General features: G+C 34.8%; 2 pseudogenes across 2 annotated transcripts in view; both read left to right on the plus strand.

Moving 5' to 3' along the window:
- The window catches only part of LOC144368139 (son of sevenless homolog 2-like), a 49,850-nt pseudogene extending 36,944 nt beyond the window's left edge, over window positions 1-12,906 (plus strand). Inside the window, exons 14-15 of the transcript XR_013427911.1 lie at window positions 10,086-10,195; window positions 11,392-12,906. The product of XR_013427911.1 is annotated as a son of sevenless homolog 2-like (transcript). The remainder of the gene's footprint in view (window positions 1-10,085; window positions 10,196-11,391) is intronic.
- A 751-nt stretch (window positions 12,907-13,657) lies between these two features.
- On the plus strand, window positions 13,658-23,175 carry LOC144375115 (protein N-lysine methyltransferase METTL21D-like; annotated as a pseudogene). The gene is made up of 6 exons (XR_013434551.1): window positions 13,658-13,982; window positions 14,078-14,188; window positions 14,355-14,427; window positions 15,722-15,841; window positions 17,292-17,396; window positions 22,720-23,175. The product of XR_013434551.1 is annotated as a protein N-lysine methyltransferase METTL21D-like (transcript).
- The last annotated feature ends 3,594 nt before the right edge of the window (window positions 23,176-26,769 follow it).

The following is a 26,769-nucleotide window of genomic DNA, read 5'->3' on the forward strand; positions in this document are numbered from 1 at the left end:
TCTCTTCACCCCTTTTCTTGTTCCTCATTGAAAGTTCATTTCTAAAATGATTTTTTATATTGCTTCCTCTTTTGAATCATTAATTTTACATACTATTTACTGATGAGGATTTCATGTTCTGCCTTACCTATACTTATCACATTGAGGGCAATGTGATATTATTCACTATTAGATCAAATGGTATTTATTGTATTTCCTTTTTAATACACTTCTATTTCCTGGAGTTAAGAATTTACTCATTAAAGCATGGATTTGTTTAAGACATTGCTTGGTCTTCCCATGCCCTTTTATAGCACATTTTCATAAGATCAAGCCTATTAGAAAACCTATCAGAGTTTTCATTTATCTTCCCCTTTCCACCCCTTCTCCTCTTCCACTTGGAAACCTCCTTCCTGACATTTTCCAATTTAAACTGGTTGCTGTCTTAGCCTCTGACCCAACCATCATCTTAGAAGTTTCTTTATCATCCAGAAATTCCCTTCACCTTCCTCCTGTATTGAATTTTTGTTTCTTAGATTCCTTTCTTTATGTGTTCCCTCATTTTGGTAGGGGCACATACTTGCATAGTAACCTGTTAAAGTATACTATAGTATATAAATGTTTAAGTTCTTAAGTTTCTGGAAGTGTATTATACATTTAATTGTTAATAGTGTGCCTGAGTATAGAATTTAAATTATCTTTACTGTCTTCTAGCTTTTATAATTGCTAATACCATATTAATTCATTCACATATTGAATGTAATTTTTTCCTTTTTTTGGTAGTACTGAAGGTTGAACTCAGGGATACTCTGCCACTGAACTACATACACAACCTTTTTATTTTTTATTTTAAGATAGGGTTTTTTAAATTTTGAGATAGCTGCCTTGACTAACCTCAAAATTGTGATTCTCCTGCCTCAGACTCTGTAGTATCTGGGATTATAGGCATGTGCCACTGTGCCCAGTTCAGTACATATTTCTGAATGCTTGATATGTACAAGAGATATGGCAGTGAACAAAATAGACAAAAATTATTCTTTCAGTGACCACAGTTTCTGTTTCCTTTTTTTTTAAATAGCCAAGGTATAACTACAGTTGTAAAAGGATTTAAATGAAGTAAAAGTTTATTTCTCAAAAAAGCCAGAACAAGTAGACATTTCTGCTCCACAGGATTTTCAGGCTAGCAGGGTGATTCGGAATTCTCAAGATGTGGCTTCGATCTCTATCTTGAACAACTGCTCCAATAGTTACCATTTTTCAGCTAGCAGAAAGGTGGAGAGCAAGAACATTTGTTATGAAAGCATGCATACATCACTTCTGCTCTCATTCCAAAACTTAGTCACATGGGCTTACCTAGCTGCAAGGTAGGTTAAGAAATGCTGTTTGTAACCACACAGCCTTTCTTAGCCTCTGGTATTAGCTGGCAATTCTTGTATACCTTTTCTTTCTGATATTTCATTGTACACAGATTTTTGTTTCATGCACAAAATTATTTGCCTTCAGGCTCTCAAAGATGAAACATAAATGAAGCCAGGCATGGTGGTGCATGCCTGTAATCTCAGTAGCTTGGGAGGCTAAGGCAGGAGATTGCAAATTCAAGGCCAGCCTCAGCAACTTAGTAAGAAGCTGTTTCAAAATTAAAAAATTAAAAGGGCTGAGGATGTGGCTCAGTGGTTAAGCACCCTTGGGTTCAATCTTTAGTAACGACAAAGAAAAGGAAAATAAAATAAATGAATTTTGTGTTTACCTTCAGGCTATGTGTATAAAGTGTATGTGAAACATAAATGAATTTTTTAATTTAAACTTGGGCCTCAACCCCCAAATATCTTATTATATATGTAAATATTCCAAGTCTAAAATCCTTATTACTTCCTGTCCCAACCATTTTGGATAAGCAGTATTCAACCTACACTTAGTTTGTACAGCTTCTCAGCTAAGCACAAGGGATTTGGTGGCAAACAAGAAAGACTTTCTGCCTGTTTATACAAAATACCTCCAAATTTTTTGGAAAAAAAATCATGTGCATGCAGATTATATTGCTCATCTTCCTCTCTTGATTTTTTACTTCATTTATAGCTCCTTGGTCTCTTATGTTAGTTCCTCTTCAGCTTTCCAAACTGTTAACATTGAAAAGACTTGATCTTGAAACCTCTTTGTTTCTTTGTTTCTCACTTACCTCATTCATTAACATATCATTTATAGGATAATTTCCAGGTTCATATCTCCAACTAGATTTAGACTCATATATTCAATGACCTGTTCCACATTTTCATTTGGATATCTGATAGGAATCTAAACTTAACCTTTCCAAAACTGAGCCTCCAAAGCTGTTTTTCCTACCGCCTTCTCATCTCAATTCAGTTACTTAGGCCAAAAATATGAGAAGTAGCTTTTCTCTCTTTCTTCATACCTCAAATGTGACCCAATCAACAAATCTTGATTACCCTCAATATATATCAAGAATCTAACTATCTCTTACCATTTCTACTGCTACTACGCTGATAGCCACTACAATCTCTTAACCTTTTTCAATATGATAGCATCCTAATTTTCCATTTTTCTTGCTTTAGTATATTTTTTTCCTTTTTTAAAAATTAAAGCATTATAATTCTACATAGTATTTGGGTTCATTTTGACAAGATCATACATACAAGGAATTTGATTTCCTCTCCTCCGAATTTTCTCTGACCCTTACTGATCTTCCTTTCACTCCTTTATTTATCTATATTTAACTGGTATTTTCTACATATACATTAAGGAGAAATTCCCTTTGGCACATTTACATATGTATATAAAATGATTTTGTTAAATTCATTTCATGTTTCTTTAACTTTCCTTTCCTTTTTTCTTTTCGTTTTCATACTTCTACTCCAATGTGATATTCCCTGTATCTTTATGATATCTATTTTCCTCCCCCAAAGCCTTCTTTCCCTTATTTTGTTCTAGCTTCCACATATAATAGAAAATATTTGATCCTTGATTTTCTGAGTCAGGCTTATTTCACTTAGCATACTTTTCTCCATCTTCATCTGTTTACCTGCAAAAGCCATTATTTCACTCTTCTTTATGGCTGAGTAAAACTCCATTGTGTATATATATTTGCCACATTTTCTTGATCCACTTATCTGTTGATAGGCATCTGGGTTGGCTTCATAATTTGGCTATTGTGAATTGTGCTGCTGTAAACATTGTGGTGGCTGTATCACTATAGTATGCTGATTTTAGTTATTTTGAACAAATACTGAGGAGTGGGATATAGCTGGGTCATATGGTTTTTCCAAAGTGGTTATACTAATTTGCAGTCCCACTAACAATGTATGAGTGTACCTTTTTCTCCATATCCTCATCAGCATATATTATCTATATTCTTGATAATTGCCATTCTGATTAAGTGAGATGAAAGCTTAGTGTAGTTTTGATTTGCATTTCCCTGATTGCTAGAGATTTTGAACATTTTTCATATATTTGTTGGCCATTTGTGTTTCTTCTTTTGAGGTATGTCTGTTTTTTGCCTTATAACTGTGAGGTTATTTTGGCATTGAGTTTTTTGAGATCTTTATATATTATTAATATTAATTAATCCCCTGTCAGTGGAGCAGCTGACAAAGATTTTTTCCCATTTTGTAGACTCTTTCTTCACACGCTTAATCATTTCCTTTGCTGTGTAGAAAGAAACTTTTAATTTGATGACATCCCAGTTATTGATTCTTGGTTTTATTTCTTGAGCTTTAGGGGTATTGCTGAGGAATTGATGCCTCCACCTATAGATGGGGTGTTGACCTTATTCTCTTTGAGCAGTTTTAAGATTTCTGGTATAATTTCTAACTCTTTGATCCATTTTAATTTGACTTTTGTGCAGAATGAAAGATGGGGATCTACTTTCATTCTTCTACATAGAGATATCCAGTTTTCCCAGCTATTTGTTAAAAGACTGTCTTTTCTCTAACATGTATTTTTGGCATATTTTTCAAGTATTGGATGGCTGTAGAAATGTGAGTTTGTTTCTGTCTATTCCATTGATCTTCAGGCTATTTTTGCTGCTGTAGCTCTGTAATATAATTTGAGATCCTCCTGTATCACTTTTCTTATTCAGAATTGCTTTGGCTCTTGTGGATATCTTAATCTTTCAAATGAATTTAAGGACTGTTTTTTCTAGTTCTGTGAAGAATGTCATTGTTATTTTGATGGGAATTGAGTTTTTTAATCTGTATATTGCTTTTGGTAATATAGCCATTTTGACAATATTAATTCTTCCTATCCAAGAACATGGGAGGTATTTTTATGTTCTGAGATTATCTTCAATTTCTTTCTTCATTTTTCAATGTAGAAATCTTTCACCTTGTTTAGATTAATTTCCAGTTGTTTGTTTGTTTGTTTAATTTTGAGGATATTGTGAAAGGGATAATTTTCCTGATTTCTTTCTCAGCTGAATTGCTTTTGGAATACAGAAGCTATTGATATATGAGTGAATCCTGCTACTTTGCTAAATTCATTCATTAGCTCTAGGAATTTTATGGAAGAATTTTTTTGGTCTTCTAAATATAAGATCATGTCATCAACAGACAGTGATAAGTTTGACTTCTTATTTTCCTGTTTGTATTCCTTAATTTCCTTCTCTTGCCTGATTGCTCTGGCTAGAGTTTCGAGAACTATATTGAATAGAAGTGGTGAGAGTGGACATCCTAGTCTTGTTTCTGATTTTAGAGGAAAAGCTTTCATTTATTTTTCATTCAGTATGATGTTGGCTTTGGGTTTGTTGTATACAGCCTCTATAATGCTAGATAAGTTCCTTCTATCCCTAGTTTCTACAGCATTTTAACATGAATGGTTGCTGTATTTTATCAAAGGCCTTTTCAGTATCTATTGAGATGATCAAATATATGGTTTTTGTTCTTTATTCTATTTAAGTGGTGAATTACATTTATTGAATTGTGTATGATGAACCAACCTTGCATCCCTAGGATGAAACCTACTTGTGGTCATGGTGTATTTTCTTCGTTATATGTGTTTTAATGTGATTTGCTAATATTTCATTAAGGATTTTTGCATCTATATTTATCAGGAAATTGGGCTGTAGTTTTCTTTCCTAGATAATTGATAATTGCCATTTGGTATCTGGTTTGGATGTTAGGGTTATACCTGCTCCAGTATACATATATTTTTTAAAAATATTTTTTTTAGTTGCAGTTGGACACAATGCCTTTATTTTCTTTATTTTTATGTGGTGCTGAGGATCAAACCCAGGGCCTCACACGTGCTAGACGAGCGGTCTACCACTGAGCCACAACCCCAGCCCCTCCAGTATGTTTTTAATACAACAGCCAGACTGATCCTTTTAGGAAATAAATAAGACCTTAACTCTCCTGTATATAAAACTTTCCATCTCACTCAGATTAAAAGTTAAAGTTCCTTCATAGGGCCCACAAGGCCTTACAGGGCTTAGCTTCCTTTGATCTGTGAGATCTAATAATCTGCTGTTTTCTTCCCTTACTCTTCACTGCTTTAGTTATTCTGCCTCTAGAACACAAAGGCACATTACTACATTAGGACTTCTGCTTTTGCTATTCCTTCTGTTTCTAATGCTCTTTGACCACTTGGCATCATGGCCTGCTCCCTTGACTCCTTCAAGTTTTTGCTTAGTGTTTCCTTAGTGAGTTCTTCCCCAATCACCTGTTTAAAATTGCTTCCCATCCACCTATTCCTGAACCCCTTTCCTACAAATTATTTCTTCTTATGGTGTATAGCTATGCTACTTTTACATATTTATTATTTCTCTCCAACCAGAATATAAACTCCATAAGCAAGTCACTATTATATTGCTATCAAGTAGAACAGTATTTGGCAGTATAGTAAATAGCCCAATGTTAATGAAAACAATCTGGTAACAAAATGCTCTTTATTGAAAATAAATTTGTGTTCACACAACAAGGGTTATTGAGTGTCTACTTTGTATAAACATAGTGGTTATGTGGTGGCTATAGAGTCAGACTCAAATTCAGAAACTATCAAATATGTCCCACCATCATTTAGATATCTTCTGTTTCCATGAGTCTATGTGTTTATAAAGAAGAAAAGACTCATGTAAGACTACCTTAAACAGTAAGAACCCATTCTGAAAGACATAATTGGAACTGTATAGGAAATCTGCTTTAGGACTAGTTGATTCAGTGGCTCAATGATGTTATTAAAGACTGAAGTTCCTTTTGACTCTCATTGTTTTGTCCAGATTAACATCTTTATCTACAGCTGTTTTTCCATAAGGTCATAAAAAATGCTGGCAGGAATGATAAAAGTTATATGTTTCTTTATTCAGCAGATAGAGAAAGGTTGAAAAACAAAATGGCAAAGTACTTTTCCAAAATAACAAGTTGTAAGTGGGCACAAGTTTTTAAGTTGTTAAGTGGGCACAATACCTTTATTTTGTTTTATTTTTATATGGTGCCAGGGATCGAACCCAGTGCCTCACGCATGCTAGTCAAGCACTTTACCACTGAGCCACAACCCCAGTCCAAGGGATATCCTTTTTAATAGCCTCCAGAAAAATCTCCTTTGGTATTTCAGTGACCAGTTGAGTTCTAAGTGATGAGTTTAATAGAGTAATTCCATTTCTTTAGCGGGAATTTTCAGACTTGAACTAATCAGGCCTTATTCCTGTTGCTAAGGGGTAAGGTCAGCTTTCCCTGAAGCACACATGGCTACATGTATGAGAAGGTGGATAAAAATCTGATTGTGGTAAGAAAATGAGAAAGTGAATCCCGTGCCCACTTCTTATCAATACTCCCAAAAGTATACTTTTCGTATCAACTGTTGGGTCCCTGAACCAGCAGAACCCCTGAAAGTAACTGCAGAGTCCACATAATCAGGGCAGCAACTTTTGACATGGAATAATAAATTTAATATCTGTATTTGAGGAAAAAGTTTCAATTCTGAGTCAATCCCTTTTTCTGGCTCCTTGTTCTTCATCATGAAAAATGTAGCAGTTGTGGAGGGGTAGGAGGGAATCTAAATGCAATGACCAAGACCATGAATGGCTGCTAAAAATGTAACATTCTTGAGAAATACTAGTGAGATATGTCAAGTTCTGCAAGAGGATTGGAAGTAAAAAATGTACAGTAAAATTACTATATACATCAGTATAGAAAAGTTTTCCTTTTTAAAAGAAACACAAATCCATTGCTTTATAGGAAAGACAGTAGAATGAATTAGACATAACTTTCCTTTGTTCATATAGGAATACATGACCAGTGTAACTCCACATTGTATACAACCACAAGAATTAGAAGTTATACTCCATTATGTATAATTTGTCAAAATACATTCTGTCATGTATAACTAAAAAGAAAAAATAAATTTTTTTTAAAAAACATAGCTCTATAAGTCAGTGGAAAGTGACTTAAAATTATCAGATGTGTTTATATCACATCTTATACACTATTTTTAATGCCCCTAATGCTTTGGCATTGCTATTCTCTATTTATTCCTTATTTATAGCTCTGATAGCTTTAATTTTCTAAACAGTCATTCGCTGCATACATCTATTGTACCTGGTTGAAGTGTAGTAGAATCTGTGAGTAGTGATGAGTAGTAGCTATGACTTGTTGACATTTCCATTAAATTGTTTATACATACATTACAAATGTGGATTTGTGTTATATTGGGCTGAAAGTTAACAGGCTTTCAGCCACCACTTTTTAATTTTTATTTAGATTCATTGTGTATGTAGCAAACTCTTGTCTTTTATTTTTTTCCTGGTACTAGGGATTTAGCCCAGGGGTGCTTTAACCACTGAACTACATCCCTAGCCTTATTTTATTTTATTTTGAGACAGGGTCTTGCTAAGTTGCCCAGGCTGACTGGACTCATGATTCCCCAGCTTCAGTGTCTCAAGAGGCTGTGGGATTTCAGGTGTGCCACTACCACGTCCAGCAACTCTTGTCTTTTAAAATATAAGAATGGAAAATATTTCTTGTAATCTGCTCTTTTGCAAAGAATATTTAATTTTTAAACATTATGCAGGCAGTGAATTGTATGAACCAGATCATTTTTGTATTGATTGATTAGTAAAACTTCTATAAACTTATATTTATTAAAATAATGGCAGTACTTAGTATTATTTGCAATTTGAATCATTTAAATCTAATACTAGTTGGAATATTTTTTCTAAATTTTATGCGCTATCAGTGAAGGTCTGCAAAAATGTATAAAATTAAACAAACAATACATAAAATTTCCTTTTTATTACATAAAATTGCAATGCATACCTAGTAAATCTTGAGTGGTTATTTAACAAATTACTAGGTGGGTAGTGTCTTTCAGTAGGTATTTAATATTTTCTGAAGAAGTAGGAATTATGAGTTATATCTTTCTAAAATTATTTGTGTGCCATTGTTTTTATCCTTACAGTTTTAACTCATCAAAGCAATGATCCAAAAGTAAATTTTAGGAAATTTAGGCTATTATTTGTTCTGTTATTCTAACAGTCTCGGGAATTTTTTTTACAAAGACTAATATGAATTTGATTTTATTTTTTAAATTTTGAATTTTGTTATATATCATTTAAATGATAATATAAGCATTTACACTGTAGTAGCATTTTTAAAATAGCAACCTTCTTTGCTATTTTATTAAAAATCTAGGCTTTTCACCCTTTTGGCTTTTTGAGGAGGGTGGTACCAGGGATTGAACCCAGGGTAAGTTAACCACTGAGCCACATCCCCAGTCTTTTTAGTATTTTTTATTTTGAGACAGGGTCTCACAAAGTCCTTAGAGTCTTGCTAAGTTGCTGAGGTTGTCTTGAATTTGCATTCCTCCCACCTCAGCCTCCTGAGTTATTTGAATTATAGGAATGCGCCACTGGGCCCAGCACCCATCTGACTCTTAAACTTAGTATCTTTACAAAGTGCACTGGAAGGTCTGTTACTGCAGAAGGGTTGGGAAACAATAAGACCATGTAATAAAGTCATTTAATAATGAACACTGTGAATATTTCAAGTTTGTTTTATAAAATCTAAAAGAAAACTTTTGTCAAACTACAAAATCTATGTATACTTCTAGATTGTAAGAGTTGATAGTTTTATTTATGACTTTGTAGATTGTTATTTGGATATGAAACAAAACAGAAAAATATATTGAGAAGGAATATGTTTGACTTCTTTAATGTATCACATTTCTTAAAACATTTTTAATGTGTGCTTAATATTTAATAAACCAAAAATGATACAATTACAGTGTCATGCATATTATCAATGACAAAAGTAAAATTATTTTCTGGTAGCAGGAAACAAAAACTATACTTTGATGTCCCATAAGCAGTCACTTAGCATATTTAAAACTAAATTCATCAACTTCTTTCCCAACTTATTCCTGCAAACTCAATCTAAGTATAATGACAAATAAAACATGATGAATGTCTCTATAATAACTGTGAATGTGGAGAAAAATTAAATGGGGAGTTGGACCATAATTTTAGAGTTCTTTAAAACCATATAAATAAGACAAAAGAAATTGATCAAAATGAAAATAGTTCTTATTCTGTACCTAGTTGACCTGTTCAGGAGTAATTTTCCTCTAATACTTTATTATTTTGTAAATTTTCTTCAGTGTGACTCTATAACATATACCTTATTATTAAGAGATTTGCAAAGAGAGTTATATGATATATAACCCTACTTTATGGTCTCCTATATGGAGATTTTATTACCTGTGTAGTCATGAACCTGATTGTAGCTGCTTCAGAGAAAATGTTTTCTGCTTAGGATAATTTTTCTCTAAAAGTAACGACATATATACATTCATGTTTTTGTTTGGTTTTGTTTTAGATTTTAAAAAGACTTTTGGAGGAGGAGTCTCATTATTAATCATAACTAAATAATGTGCCTTCACTTAGCTATCATATATACTGTGTACCAGGAACTGTGTTAGGTACTAGGGATACAAAATAAATGAGCTGTTCTAAGAGAGCTTACATTTTTGAAGAGAAGATAGATAATATATAACAGGCATTACAGTCTGATAAATGCCATGGCAGAAGTGATCACAGTTGCAATGAAGTTTTGTTGGATTAATTGCACTGTAAATTGTGGTTAAACTAATCTTTGCCTCCCTAGAGTCTGTCTTCAGTTTGTGTGGTAGTTTAAATAAACCAAGTGAAGAGCTACTGATTCCTCCTCCACTTCCTCCTCGAAGAAAGTTTGACCAAGATGCTTCAAATTCAAAGGTAGTCAACAGGACCTGGATTTGCCTTAATTTATTTAAAAATTTATGGATTTTCAAGATAGGACTTTATTTTTACGAATTTGTTGTATTTTGGCTTTTCTTTATCATTTTCCACATTTATATTGTTGTATTTGAAAAATGCTTTTAGTAGTTGTTTAATTCTTATAAAAAAAACTTTCCTTTAAAAAAGCGGGGGGGTGGTGCTGATTCACAGACTCAGAAATACACTTTTTTTCTGGTACTAGTATGTGAAGGATTCTTCCAACTTTCCATCAGCTTTTCAAATTTTATTTTTGGAAAGCTTGTTAAAACCTGATATGTTAACCCTTACTCCTGGAGTTTTTGATTCAGTAGATCTGGAGTGAGGGCTCAAAAATTTGCTTTTCTAACCAAAGGCCCAGTGTTCTCTCCAATGTGCAGTTGCTAACTCACAATAAGCAGTGGGGAGGGGAGAATAGAAATTCACTGGCTCAGACAAAGGGGAATGAAGGGAAGGGACGAGGAATGGGAATAGGAAAGACAGTAGAATGAATCAGACATAACTTTCTTATGCTCATAAATGAATACATGACTCCACATCATGTACAACCAGAAGAATCGGAAGTTATACTCCATGTATGTATGATATCTCAAAATATAATCTCCTTTCATACATAACTAAAAAGAACAAATAATTTTAAAAAAAATTTGCTTTTCTAACAAGTTCCCTACTGGTACTGATGTTGCTGGTCCTTGGATGACCCTTTGAAATCCACTGTTCTGAGTGTCACTGGGAAAAGTAGAAGTAAATGCTTAATCAGGAGAAGCTGGACATTAAGTCTCCTTAACATCATGTCCTTTCACATCTACAAAACTCTATATTATTTTTGCTTACCTATTTTTATAATTAAAATTCATGAATTTCTTAAATTTATGAAATAGTAACACAAAGCAAGATAAATTGAAGCTTTATGTTCTAAGATTTCAATTAAAACATCTCATATGTAGAAGTATTAAACAGAGCCCTTGATTAAACTAGAAGTGATGTACTTATAAATCTGATAATTAAACCAGATTAATTTACTTTGAGCTTCTGGATTTAATTTGTGTGTTGAGTTAAAAAATTCTTCTGTGTGAAGAATTTTTCAGACTTTTAAAATTGCCTTGTAAGTTTTTCAGGAGAAAAGAAGTATAGTTATATAACTTTTTGTTTTAAAGGGAACTGTGAAATCTGATGACGACCCTCCTGCTATTCCACCAAGACAGCCTCCTCCCCCAAAGATAAAACCCAGAGTTCCTGTTCCTACCAGTGCATTTAATGGACTTCTGCATAGTCCACCTCCACCTCCGCCAACAGATCCTCTTCCTGATACCCCTCCACCAGTTCGCCTTCGACCTCCAGAACACTTTATAAACTGTCTGTTTAATCTTCAGCCACCTCCACTGGGACATCTTCACAGAGATCCAGACTGGCTCAGAGACATTAGAACATGTCCAAATTCACCAAGCACTCCTCCTAGCACACCCTCTCCAAGGGTACCATGTCGATGCTATCACAACAGTCTTGCTCATCCTCAAGCTCCCCCTGTTCCACCAAGGCAGAATTCAAGCCCTCACCTACCAAAACTTCCACCAAAGACTTACAAGTGAGAGTTTTCACATCCCCCATTGTACAGACTGTCTATGGTAGAAAATGCAGAAACTCCTCAATAACCTTAGCCATATGTAGTCATTGACACTGGAATAGTATTTGTAAAGCTTTTTTTTTTTAAAATTTATTCAAAAAGGCATATTATTTTAGTTTTTTTGGTTTTTGTTTTTTGTTTTTACAAATAATGCTCTTCAGAAATGCTACTGATCAAATAAGCTTTTAAGAATTGGAAAGATAAAATACAAAAGTACTTTACCAATATCCTCAGGTGATCAGTTGCATTGCCTTGTCTTGGATCCTCAGTGCTGCCAAAAGGCCAGTATAATGAATTTATGTTTGCACTGTAGACTCTGCTAAAATATGGTTTAAAGTGACTTTGTTTGCACTGAAAGGGGATAGTGTTTTTGTGGAATTTTTCAAATTTGAGTAATAGAGGCCTTTTTTAAGGTAATGAATTTACACAAATATAGAGGTGTATGGTGTTACTGATTTTTAAATCTCTTTGACCATCTTCTGGAAGGTTTTTACTTGTAGTTTTTACATCTAGGAGAATTGTGAATAACACCCACTGTTCTTAAATTCTTTAATGCCATGTCTTAAATGCCAGTATTTGCTGCTGAAGACAAAAATGAAATGTGTAATGAAAATAATAGAATGCACTGTGTATATTATTTTGTCAAAATGTAAACAAAGAATACATAACCCAATTATAGAGGAAACAAAGGGCATGTATCTCATTCAGATGTGCCTTTTATTTTTGCAAAAAGTTGCCTATTGCTTTGGAACACAAAGTTAATATGCCATGTATGTACAGTTTTGTTTATATTGTATATTTAAAGATAATGTTAATAACCTATATAAATTTAAATGACTTGAGGTCTATAATACAATCTGCTACTTTATTAATTCATATGTTCAGAGGAAAAGTTCTTATGGCATAGGAACCAACTGCCTTGCCTTCAAAACCTAGTGACTTTCTCTATAAATCTTGTGTTAACTGAAATTTTTTAAAAATATTTTTTTAGATTGGTAATATTTAAACCAGCAAATACTTAATGCTTTATTAAACTTTTTAATCAGAAGCGAGTAAAACTTTTATTTGCCATTTGGATACCTTCACTCAAAGTGATGAAAAGTATGTTATGTGATAGGCTGTAGCAGTGGTTGTAAAGTAGCCAAAAGCCACGTTCTTTATTTACTGGTCTGTGGCCTTTTACTGTGCTTTGTATCAGAGTTCTTAACAAGATTAATTAAATCACCTCAGTCTTAATTTTTAAAAGACTTTTTAAAAAATGTGTTTTCATTGTAAAGAACAAGGGGATATTAGAGTACTGTAGATATATGTATACACACACTGAGTTATTTCATGCAATTTAAAACTACATAATCCCAAATAATTTATATGATGTAAATTTTAGAGGGATTAAAAAAAAATTTTAACTGGTAAATGCAAGCTGCAAGTTTCCAGCAATCCTTTTTATGCATTCATACGGAAAAAGTAGGAGCACACTTGGAAACTTCCTGAGAAAAATAATAGACACCTTTGGTAAGCTGCCTGGATTTAAGGTAACTACAGTATGAGTCAATCTCTAACCACGTAAATGCTCCAGTGTTTGCTTTGTTTTTTCACAGAGCGGATTATATTAGTTTTATCTGGGAAGGTGACTTAAACTAGCTGTTCCTCAAGCCAGGCGCATTTTACAGGAGAAGGAATGGAAGAGGGCGGTTAGTGCTGGGTTACACCCAAGGTGCTGCAGCCTTCTGGGCTTTGTTGACTTGCGCACGCGCGAGGTGCCAAGTCCGCCACTAGGAGGCGCGGGCCCCTCTCAAGGCTTGGCCTGTGAGCGGCGCACAGATGAGTCATCACTAAGGGAGCAGCACCCTTTAGCCGGCAGAGATGGCGGCTGCTGTGGAGTCGGTGGTGGAGGATCCCCTGCGGAGCTTTGTGAGAGTTCTGGAGAAGCGGGATGGGACTACGACTGCAGCGGTATGACTCTGGTGGTGTGGGTTGCGTTGTTTGGGACGCTGCCATTGTGCTCTCTAAATACTTGGAAACGCTGGGGTTTTCCGGAGACGGGGCCCAAGTGTTGAGCCGGCGGTCGGTGCTGGAGTTGGGCTCAGGCACCTGGGCGGTGGGACTCATGGCTGCTACCCTCGGGTAAGAATTGAAGGGAGGGGACATCGCTTTGCTTTGAAACTCATATTGCCAGTTACCCACCCTGTGCTTACCCCTCAATCAACGTTATTTTATAGGGCAGATGTTGTGGTCACCGATCTTGAGGAATTGCAAGACTTGCTGAAGATGAATATTAATATGAACAAACATCTTGTCACTGGTTCTGTTAAAGCCAAGGTACTGAAATGGTTTGTATGGCCTTTCAGCTTGTTTTAAAATAACAATTCATAGTTTGTTTTAAATTGTATCTCGTTAAAGCCATGATAATACGAAATGAACTTATTGGCTCTTGCTTATAAAGCAAGAGTATTTTAAATTATTAACAGTTTAAAATACTTGTTTGCCATTTTGAAGGGGAGAAGAAATAGAAGACTTTCCTTCTCCACCAGACTACATACTGATGGCTGACTGCATATACTACGAGGAGGTAAATGTTCAGTGAGTGAAATCTCTCTAATCGATTAACTGTTTTTTGTATTCTAAAACTACATTTCTTCACATTTTAACATCTCTGAATTCAGGATATTTGTCTATGGATGATAGATGGTTGTAGCAAAAATAAAACAAAAGTCACAAGAGACTATGTATATACATTCATATATACCTGCAAATCATGTTTAGAAGAGTGTTATATGCATTTTATTAGAGGCTTCTTCAAAAGTTTTAAAGGATTTTACCACTTGGATCTGTTATGAAAAGCTATGATAACCTTTTTTTAAAAAAAACTTTTTTGGGGATGGCAGACATTAGGGGGGCTGTAGATCAAATCCAGGGCCTTACACATGTGAGTGCTCTACTACTGAGCTACATCTCCAGCCCTAAAATCACCCCTTAGCTTCCCACCTCTGCCCTTAGTTGTTCCCAATGAAATGTTTCACCAGGAGAATTAAGTTGCATTTTTAAAAAAAATCATGGTTTTGTGGCAAGATTTACTAGATCAAATATTTTTCTTTTTTCTTTTCTTTTTTTGGAACTAGGGATTGAACTCAGGGGCACATGACCAACTAAGCCATATTCCCAGCCCTATTTTGTATTTTATTTAGAGACAGGGTCTCATTGAGTTGCTTAGTGCCTTGCTATTGCTGAGCCTGGCTTTGAACCCAGGATCCTTTTGTCTCAATCTCCCAAACTGCTGGGATTATAGGCATGTGCCACTGCAATATTTTTCTTTAAATATTGGTTTATGATAGCATTGTGGGTATCATTTATATTTAAAATAATGAGCATTGAGCCAATCCATGTTCAAGTTAAGTTCAGATTTACTTTTGTAGGAAAAATTGTTGATTGTTTAAATCCTACATTAAATTAGAGTAAGTGAAATTACTTTTAAGAGTGAAATCAACACTATTCGTTTATTTCTATGGGAACTTCAAAACACAGTCACTTGAATTCTTTTTCTGAAAACTGTAGTATAATAATTAATTTTTAAAAAATTTTTTACATGTTGATGGACTTTATTTTATTCATTTATTTTGATGCGGTGCTGAGAATTGAACCCAGTGCCTCATTCATGCTAAGCAAGTGCTCTACCACTGAGCCACCACCCAAGCCAATAATTAATTATTAAGAGGAGTTTACCAATCATTATTAGAAAATGTTAACTACATGTACTTTGTTGTATTGATTCAAAAATTAATAATAGGGGAATTAATCCTTTTACTCCCCTAACCTTCTCTTAATAGAAAATTTTTGAAGTCATGAAATACGTTTTTCTTTTATAGTCTTTGGAACCATTGCTGAAAACACTGAAAGATCTCAGTGGATCTAAAACTTGTATCATATGTTGCTATGAACAACGTACAATGGGGAAAAATCCAGAAATTGAGAAAAAATATGTTGAGGTAAGGACTATAAGATCTATCTTTGTAGTGAGTACCCTTCAGGGAGGCTATATATGACTAATCTAGTATTTTATGGCAATTTTGGAGATTTGGACAATCTGTTTGTATGAACCCAGCCAGTAGGGGACTCTTTAAAATCCACTATTCCACAAAGCCCATCCCCATTTTCTATTCTCATCCTTTATTTTTTATCTAATTAGTTGATATTGTATCTACAGAACCGTGTAAAATAATAATGGTGACACTGTCTTTTCTGAGAAAGTTCTTAATATTTCTTAATTGTTGGCTGTGGGGAACATATCAGTGATACATATAGTGCTTTTAGAGAATTCATGATAGAGGGGCTGGGGTTGTGGCTCAGTGGTAGAGTGCTCGCCTAGCATGCATGAGGCACTGAGTTCGATCCTCAGCACCATATAAATGTAAAATAAAGATATTGTGTGCACCTAAAACTTAAAAATAAATATTTTAAAAAAGAGAATTCATGATAGAAATGAGGAGGTGATAAATTTGTACTTCTCTGTTTTTCTCTACATTTTTATGAAACCTCTGACCTACATACCTGTTTTTAGGGACTTAATTAATAGTCAGAAAGATTCACAGGAAGTTGCAAATGTAGTACATAGCTATTTTTGGTACAGGGGATTGAACTCAGGGGCACTCAACCACTGAGCCACATCCCCAGTCCTGTTATGTATTTTATTTAGAGATAGGGTCTCATTGAGCTGCTTAACCTGTCGCCATTGCTGAGGCTGGTTTTGAACTTGAGATCCTCCTGTCTTGGTCTCCTGAGCCGCTGGGATTACAGGCATGCCCCACTGCACCCAATACATAACATCTTACGTATCTTTTAATCTTTTTCCCCCAGTGGTGACCCAGGCCCTTTTTATGGGCAAAAATTCATCCCATTACAAGTAAATCTTTTTGTACATCTGTATAGCTCTGCAACTTTTGTCTGCTGATGGACTGCTTTGGTTAATGAGAAAACAAGAATATGACTGCCTCAGATAATATATGATAAATTTTTTTAAATTTTTTTTTTGTACTAATAGATGTAGATGTATTTTTATTTATTTTTTTTCATCAGTGCTAAGGATTGAACCCAGTTCCTCACTCATGCTAGGCAAGTGTTCTGCCACTGAGCTACAGCCCCAGCCTTCATGTTTTTCCTGAATATGAAGAATATTACTGAGCTTTTGGGACTCTTAATTAATTTTTTATATAGTTAAAATAATTTTTATTGAGGTAAAACATAGTTAAATGCATATATATCAAGCACTCAGCCACATAATTACTACCCAGCATAAAAATGTACATTTCTAATACCTCAGAAGGTTTCCACAGTGCCCCTTCCTAATCAGTATTCCTACAAAGATAGCCACCATTGTACCTTCTTTATCACAGGTCTGTTCATATTATTGAGTTTAAAGTATATTTGTTAAATTTATAGCTGCTTCAGCTAGACTTTGATTTTGAAAAAATTCCCTTGGAAAAACATGATGAAGAGTATCGAAGTGAAGATATTCATATTATATACATCAGAAAGAAAAAATCAGTAAGTACATTCCAAGTTCTTCATCTTCTGAGGATATTTCATCATATGGTCACTGTTTCTGGGCTTGTGTGTGGTCAAGGCCTTGATTTTGATGTGGTAAAACAGCTATGACTCTTCACTGAACTCAGGCATTGACTCAGGATTAAGATCACTTATCTGTCTTGCCTTTGGTTCTTGTTCTAAGTAAGGCAGGCTTTTTGTTTTCTTTCATGCTGTGCTGGGGATTGAAGTCAGGGTCTTGCATGTGGAAGGAAGCACTCTACCACTCAACTAAACCTCCAGCCCAGCAGGCTTTTTTTAAATATAGCTTTGTAATGGGATGTGTTAGTAAGCAGCAGTTAATGTAACAATGCCTGAGGTAACAACTTAAAAAGAGGAAAAGTTTATTTTGGCTCACATTTCTAGTCTGTAATCCTTTTGCTACATTGCCTTATGACAAGGCAGTATGTCATGACAGAGAAAGCCCAATCACCTCATAGCTGGGAAGGAAAAGGAAAGAAAGAGGAAAGGGCAGAGTCCTATGGAAAACACATCCCCGATGACCAGAAGACCTCCCCCACAAGGTTTCATCTCGAAAGATTTCACTTCCTCCTTTAATATATGGGCCCTTTGGAGACACTAATTCAGACTATAGCATTGGGCATTAACCCAGACAGGTGACTTAGCTCTTTATATTGTAGTTTCTCTTAACTCAGATTTTAAAATGCCAGTTCATACTTTTGTGAACTTTCTTCAGTCATTCAAATTATTTTTAACAAAGTAAAATGTAATCAGATCTGGGGCTGAGGATGTGGCTCAAGCAGTAATGTGCTTGCCTGGCATATGTACAGCCCGGGTTCGATCCTCAGCACCACATACAAACAAAGATGTTGTGTCCGCCGAGAACTAAAAAATAAATATTTAAAAATTCTCTCTCTCTCTCACTCTCTCTTTAAAAAAATAGACAGATCTGTTTATAAAGAAAAATGCACCTAATTAAATAGAATTCATTTTTTTTTAGTTGTACACAATACCTTTATTTTATTTATTTATTTTTATGTGGTGCTGAGGATCGAACCCAGGGCCTTGCACATCCAAGGCGAGCACTCTACCCCTGAGCCGCAACTCCAGCCCTAGAATTCATTTTTGTTCCCCTTGTTTGGTGCTTCCTTTACATGATATAACAATCACATTTTATGCAAGTTGCATCTGTGACACCTACAGTTTTTAACTTGTACAACTGTATCTCATCTATTTTGTAACTCCAGCACCTTTTATAAATGTGACAAAAATTTTAAAATATTTTATGCCTTAAAGTATCCAGTTTTTGATTTTGGTACTGGGGATTGAACCCAGACAGATGTTGCTGAGCTACTAGTCTTTTTTTTTTTTTTTTTTTTTGAGACATGGTCTCATCAAGTTGCTCAGGCTGACTGCAAACTTGTGATCCTCCTGCCTCAGCCTTCCAAGTCACTGGAATTACAGGTGTGCATCATCACAGCCAGCTAAGGGATTCAGTTTTAACTAAAGCATTATACAATTTTACAAGTAGAAATTTTTGAGGCATAAAGATTTTGGGTTCCTATATATATATATATATATATATATATATATATATATATATATATATATATATATATATATATATATATATATATATATATATTGGTACCAGGGATTGAACTCAGGGGCACTCAACCACTGAGCCACATCCCCAGCCCTATTTTGTATTTTATGTAGAGACAGGGTCTCACTGAATTGCTTAGCACCTCGCTGTTGCTGAGGCTGGCATTGAACTCACAATCCTTCTGTTGCCCCAGCCTCCTAAGCTGTTTGGATTATAGGAGTGTGCCACAACGCCTTGCTTCATTTTTTTAATTGATAATAATTCCCATACCATGAAATTCACCTTTTTGAAGTATACAATTCAGTATAAATATATTCACAGAACAAAGTTTTCATCTTTCTCAAAAGAAACTCCATACCATTAGCAGTCACTCATTTCTCCCCAGTCTCTAGCCCCTGGCAGTCACTAACCTCTATTTCTATTTATCTGCCTATTGTGCTCATGTCATGAATTATTCACATTATATGGTCTCTTAAGTCTAGCTTCTTTACTCAACACAGACAGTGTTTTCAAGGTTTATCCATATTGTGGCATGCTTTTACTCTTATGTCTAAAAAATATTTATTTGTATGAATGTGTACATCTTGTCCATCCATTCATCATTTGGTGGCATTTTACTTTTTCAGTCTTTAGCTATAATGAGTGGTGTTGCTGTGAACATTTATGTAGAAGTTTTTTTTGTGTGAGCATCTTTTCAGATCTCTTAGGTATATGCCTGGAGTGATATTGCTTGGTTATATGGGAACTCTGTGTTTAACTTTTTAAGGAATTGACAAACTGTATTCCTAAGTCATTGTCCATCGATTTAACTACAGCCATCTTAGGAGGTGTGAAATAGGATCTTGTGTTTGTTTGTTTGTGTGGGGGGGTGTGCTTGGGATTGAACTCAGGGGCACTCAGTCACTGAGCCACATCCACAACCGTATTTTGCATTTTATTTAGAGACAGGGTCTCATTGAGTTGCTTACCACCTCGCTGTTGCTGAGGCTGGCTTTGAACTTGCAGTTCTCCTATCTGTCTCCTGAGCTGCTGGGATTACAGGCATGCGCCACTTTCCCCGGCAGATCTTATGTTTTTTATTTTCATTTCCCTAATAACTAAAGATTAAAGATGTTGAATATCTTGTCTCACTTGACAAGATATCATTGACCCATTTTCAAATTGTTATTTGTCTTTTCATTAAGTCTAAGAGAACATTTTGGATACTGAACATCAGATGTTCAATTTGCAAAATACTCTCTCCTATTCTGCAGGTTGTCTTTCTTGTTTTGGTATTATGTCTTTTATAGCAAAAATGTTTTGAATTTTGATAATGTCCAGTATATCTTTTTTTTTCCTTAGTTGCTTGCAGCTTTAACATGTGTCAGCTTAAAACTTTCTAAACATTATACTTGGTTATTCATTTGACTTTCATTTAGCCACTGCTGGGCATATTGCTTAGTATTAAGTACTCCATAAATAGTTGGTAAATTTTTTTTTTCTAGAAATTGCCGTCATGAAACTTTTAGTCATCTTACCCAAACCTCTAACAACCTGGGTAAGCTAAAGATGTGAATGAAGCATGTGAATACAGCATGGGAAGATTGTGTTTACAGATTTTTCCAGCATGTCCTTAGAGGTCTGATATACGGATGACAACCACCATGGTCTGCCTGCAATATGAAAAATGACTGCCTGCCTTTCAGTGGGCCTGAAATCCATCTTAGGTTTACTTAGCCTCAGCATTAAGTTCTGCTTAAAAGAAATATTGAGATCAGTTACTCAAATAAAAACTGGTATTAGGATTAGGCTAAAATCTGCCAAAAGTAAATAGTGAAGCAACATGGTTGATTTGACACATTTTCAGGAAACTAGAGGTAAACTGATGCAATTTTTAGAAGTATATCACTATCGAATAATTTTCTAAATTCAAATCAGTAAACATTAGTTTGCCTTGGGAATAAGTAAATTTTAAATATTTCACTTTTACATAATTAGGCAATAGTTTTGTCTTTTGCTTCATATGGTATCTTTAATGCTTAATTGTCCTTTTACTTAAAAAAACAAAACTATTGTCTTGTATACTTACATTTACCAAAGTTTTATTCTTTTCAAATAAATATGTAAGTACTCTAAATAGTGAACAATATTATAATTAGTTACAAAGAAGAAAAAATAAGAGATTAGGGAAACAAAAGGTACCTTTACAAAATTTTTCATTTGGGAATGGAGTGAGAATGGAAAGCCCAGTTCCAGGGTTATTCACTGGTATAGCTCATGCATTTTTCTTTGTGATTGTCTTCCAGGAAAATCTGGTTTAAGAACACTGGTATTAAGTTAACTTGTTTACATGAAACAGTAAAAGATTATTGCGTAACTACAAAAAATGTAGTTGTATACATATCTATCAAATTATTTTTATGCTGTGTCATTTCTATTTTGTGTTATGATAATCTTCAGCACACATGGACTGAAAGTCAAGGACTTCCATTACACTGGTTCCAGAGTGGTGACCAGATGAAATTCTGGTATTGGTGCTAGATGTCACATTTTATGTGTTAAAATAAACATTGATTTTGAGACCCTGTGACTTTGTGAATGTTTCAGAAATAGCTTTAAAGAAAATAAACATCTAAAGCAGGTGAATGCCTTCCAGAAAGAGCAAAAACAGCCCTGTTTAGAGACTTTGAGGATCAAAGCAAAGGAAATAGTTCTCTCCTTTCAGGCTTACTTTAGTCTTTAAAGTTTGCTTTGTTTTTTGTCAAAATACTTTGTTCATATTGCCCTAGCATTTCATTGAGCACTTTTTCAACCTAGGCAGTTCGTGTAACCTAAATGTGTGATGCTTTTGGTAGTTACAGATAGCACTATCTATCATTAGTGAGGTCTTAGGACAAATGACAACTTTCTGGCTTGTTCCAAAATATTATGGAATTGTGAAGATAAACTTGATGTTGACTGTAGTAGTCTAGCTGGATTTCTCACATCCCTTTTCATCTTCCAATTTTTATGCCCTCCTTTCTTCACTGTGGTTTTTAATTTATAGTGTTTGTGAGTCTTTGGCCTGAAGTGTACCCATAGATTTACTATATGAAAGCCCAGTTCCTTTATCTCAAAAACGTGCTATTTATAGTCTAAAACTTTCTGAGTGAATCAGACTGAAGTCAGCTTCTACACAAATTTGCTGAAATCATCCCTGCTTGCCTTCCCTGCCTTGCTAGTACCACCCCTTTACTTATCACTTGCATAATAAATCACTTGCATACTTTCATCTCATTGTATTTCTGGGGAATTTACCTAAGGCACTGACAATAAAAGTGATTTGTAACAAAATCAAATGGGATTTCCCCCATCCCATTCTGAAATATCAACATTGGCATCATAACATGCCAGTTCCACAAGATCAAATAGCCACTAGTGTCAGTACCAATGAGTACTGCAGAGAGCTTACTGTAGAGAGCTTACTGAGGGCTACCAATTGAAAGAACTTGCTCTATCACCAACTATCATGGAAGCCTTGGGAGAATTTTCCTCTTGGAGGAATACAGTGTTTGGGAATGAGGTTTAGTCCTTTGGATTCTCCATTGTGTGGGGGAGGAAACAATGTATCTGCACTCAGAAACCATAGGAAGGATGCCTGAGGCAATACTCAAGAATCAAGATGATTGTAACAAGGGAAGACCAACATTTTCTCCTCTGTTTGGATTTATCCAGATTAACTCAGTTGTTTTATTCCAGGGCATGGAGACAGAATTGGAGGGGTGATGTGGGCACTGTGTAGCAGTTGGACTCTGTCAGCCTGAGGATTGATCCAGAATTGATCCATGAGCTGGGAGCTAGAAAGCTTCTACAACAGCATAATTTGGGGCTGGGGGTTAGCTGCAGCAAATGAATGAGGTATGATGCCACTACCTGGGGGTCAGCTACCATATAGCTAACTGTCCGTCTCAAGGCACAGCTAGTGACTGGGGAAACAGCTCAAGAACAAGCCAGGAGGGCAAGAGGGGTTGCCACTGTGCACATTGGAACCCATAAACCACTTACGAGTGCTGTTGGAGCCAATTAGGGAAAGGGCTACAATCCACAGTAAGGCATTATTTCTCAAACCAGGTTGCATGAGAGATCACTTGTAAAATTGAAAGCCACAAAATCCATACTCAAGCCCCATCCCAATCCAAGGAAGTTAGAGGTGTGTTATTGTTGCTAAAGGACTCCAGATAGTTTTAAAATTTACCCTAAATGAAACCATAGCAATAAGGAAACCTCTTTTAGCCAGGGAAGACAGCAGAGAGTATATAAAAATGAAATCATCTGTGGTTAGAGTAGGCATATGCTGCATAAAGAGGAAAAACTTTGATTTATAATTGTCTATGAAATAGGAGACTTAAAAATAGGAATGAGCTTTAGAAAGTGAAATGGACTATTAAAATGCCTAAAAATTTAGAGAATTTAGCCAAGAAGGTAAAGGTGATGCTACTCAAGAGGAAAGGGTGATCCAACAGTTGGAAAAAGAAAACTGTCACAGGTTTATTCTCCAAAGACTTGAGTCTTTCTACTAGCTGTAACTTTAAAGACCTTTGAGGTTGTGTAGCTCTGCATCTTAACCTGCTGCAGTTTCTAACCAAGTGTCTGTGAATCATGTTAGGTGAATTTGAAGTTAGGTTACTTTTAAGAAGTATTGATAATCCATAATGTTAGTGGGATTTTTTTATATCACACACCTTTTCAATTCTTTTACCCCTTTTCTTGAAAATTTCCTTGTTCAGTGACATTACATATGATAATAACTTAGATTTTGGATATTAAAGAGTCATAGAAGTATAACTGTTGTTCTGAAGGTTCCCTGTAGATGGTATTACTTCTCTTTGTGTTTAACAGTTTATAGGAAGGAAGTTGTAAAAATAGAATCTATTTTGAATTAATCACAGTTAGATTTTTAAGGTGAACTAAATTTGTTTTTTTTTAAATAAGCCTATTATGAGCTCCTTTCAGAAGATAACATGGATCACTTTCTTATAAAATTATATTTGGCGTGTGTGTGTGTGTGTGTGTTTATTTTACTTGTAGATGGACAGAATACCTTTATTTTATTTATTTTTTTAGAGTGGTACTGAGAATCAAACCCAGTGCCTCACATATGCTAGCTATGCTAGCTATGCTAGCTCTACAACTGAGCTACCACCCAAGCCTCTATTTTTGTTTCATTTTGATACGTTTGAATGTCTTTCATAAAGGTAAATGAATTACAATTCATTAAACATTTTATCTGCTACTGATATATCGTCTGTAAGAGGGATATATGCTTTTTGTTGTTGTTGTTCTGGGGATTGAACCCAGGGGCACTCAACCACTGAGCCACATCCCCAGCCCTGTTTTGTATTTTATTTATAGACAGGGTCTCACCAAGTTGCTTAGGACCTTGCTAAGTTACTGAGGCTGGCTTTGAACTTGTGATCCTCCTGCCTCAGCTTCCCAGGTATACAGGCATTTAAGAGGCTAAATTAGTTCAAGTGAACCTTTGAAAAAATTAAATTCACCTTGAAAATACCTTTTACATAATACATGGTTTTACATCTGAGGACTTGAAACTTCTAATTAATTTTAATTAGTTTTTCAAATCAGTGTTCCTTTCTAATTAGAGTAGCACTTTTACATCAAAAGACTGAAGCCCTGTCTTTGGTTATCTCACAATCCTATAATCTTAGGTCAGCTATTTGCCTTTTGGGATTTTTCTCCTCAAGAAACATTGGGATTTTAAAGTATTTTTGATTTGTTTGATAACAAACATTATATAAGTAGAATATCCAGATTTTATACCATAGAGACCTAATACAAATACAGGGGGGAAAATGTGCCAACAAAGCTTACTGAAAAGTAAGCAATGGAAAATGAAATGTTTTTACTTTTCATTATTTTAGAAAGAAAAGCAGTAAGATTTTCAAACTATTTCCAATAGTTAAGTTTAACTATCAGAGATTAGAGTTAAGACACTGTCTTAAGTTCTCATGTGTTGATGGAGTTCTGTAAATACCTAGGAAGTATTCATCAATTGTGAGATACTCTTAAGTAATTTACTACTAATAGCAAGATATGATAGTTTGCAAATAATAGATTTAAAATATGCTATATTGAGTTATCTGCATGATAATCTTTTTCTCATATTCATTCTGAAAACTGCATGGCAGAGGGTAGGCCCTAAGACCAGATTATCTGGATTTGAATCCCAGTTCTAACATTTACTAGCTGTGTTAGCTAGGGAAACTTACTTAAACTCTCTGTGCCTTATTTTCCTCATGTGTAAGTTGAGGATCATAATAGTATCTATATCATGCAATGCCATGGGGGTTAAATTAGTTTAATACATGTAGTCCATGAAGATACTTAGCACACAGTAAGTTCAATAAATGTGATTAGAGTAGGGGTACAATTACAGGGAGAATTTGGAAAATGCCAATTGATCTTATTTGTTGCAGTGTGAAATATGGGCATCTTTTTCAGAATATAGGATGCATGTAAACATTCCTTTCTGTTAGGAGAGGCAACTGGGATAAAGGAAGATTGAGAACACTGTTCCACCATACAGTTATTTGAACAAGTATGCAGTTTTAGAAAGAGGAAAATATGGTAGAAATAAATCACTGTTTACCCTTAATATTTTTTACAATTTTAAAGCAAGTGCCATGAGCATTCAAAAGCCAAGGACCAAAGAAATTACCTTCTTTAGGGGCTGGGGTTGTGGCTCAGTGGTAGAGTGCTTGCCTAGCATGCACGAGGCACTGGGTTTAATCCTCAGCACCACATAATGTAAAATAAAGATATTGTGTCCACCTAAAACTTAAGAATAAATATTTTTTAAAAAAAGAAAGAAATTACCTTCTTTAAATAGGGAGTCGGGGTGTGCTGGCTGGAGCTTCAAGATTAACATTCTATTGACCCCAACCCTTAGCCAATTCTGCCTTCTAGTTCTTATCCCTGTTAAACCTGAGAGCAGTTAGGTAGCAAGTAATTAAAGTACAGCAGAAGGTCATATTTCTAAGGTCTATATAACAATATTTTCAGAGTTTAGATCTATTAATTATAAAGGAGCTTCATAGCAGTTGCTTTCGGATGAATGGTCTTTTACTGTGTGTGTAATAAGTATGCAATAGGATGCAAAGTCTTAACTAATTCCTCGAGCTACCTATCAACAGACAACATGAGAAAACTTAAATTGCTCTGCAGTGTTAAGTAACACATATGCTCTACTACATATTAAAATTTCAAGCCTTTTTATTATCTACTGATAGAAAAGATCATTGTGAATACTAAACAGCTAAAAATCTAAATAATACTAAAAATCTTATTACATCTATTAACTTCTTTTGATAAAGAAACAATTCACCTTTTTTTTAATATTCACAAGGATGAAAACATTGCTAGATACAGCTCAAGACATAAATGAGTAGTTAACAAATTTCTTTCAGGTTATTAGTTCTATTGAGCTACCCCTGGCAGTTGATTAAACTCTTGATGGGTCAGTACTTTCTTTTTTTAATCTTTATTTTTATTTATTTATTTTTAATGTGGTTCTGAGGATCAAACCCAGTGCCTCATACATGCTAGGCGAATGCTCTACTGCTGAGCTTCAACCCCAGCCCAAGTACTTTGAAATCTTCAGTAATTTTTCGAAGGTTAACTCATTTGTTAATCTACTTAAATTCTAGGCCCATATATTGGCTCATTATTGCTTAGATAAATCATTGTCAGAGTTATAGTTAAAGTACCAACAATACTGTATATCTACCATTC

Source organism: Ictidomys tridecemlineatus, chromosome 2 (assembly GCF_052094955.1).
Source record: "Ictidomys tridecemlineatus isolate mIctTri1 chromosome 2, mIctTri1.hap1, whole genome shotgun sequence".
In the NCBI taxonomy this organism is placed as follows: Eukaryota; Metazoa; Chordata; class Mammalia; order Rodentia; family Sciuridae; genus Ictidomys; species Ictidomys tridecemlineatus.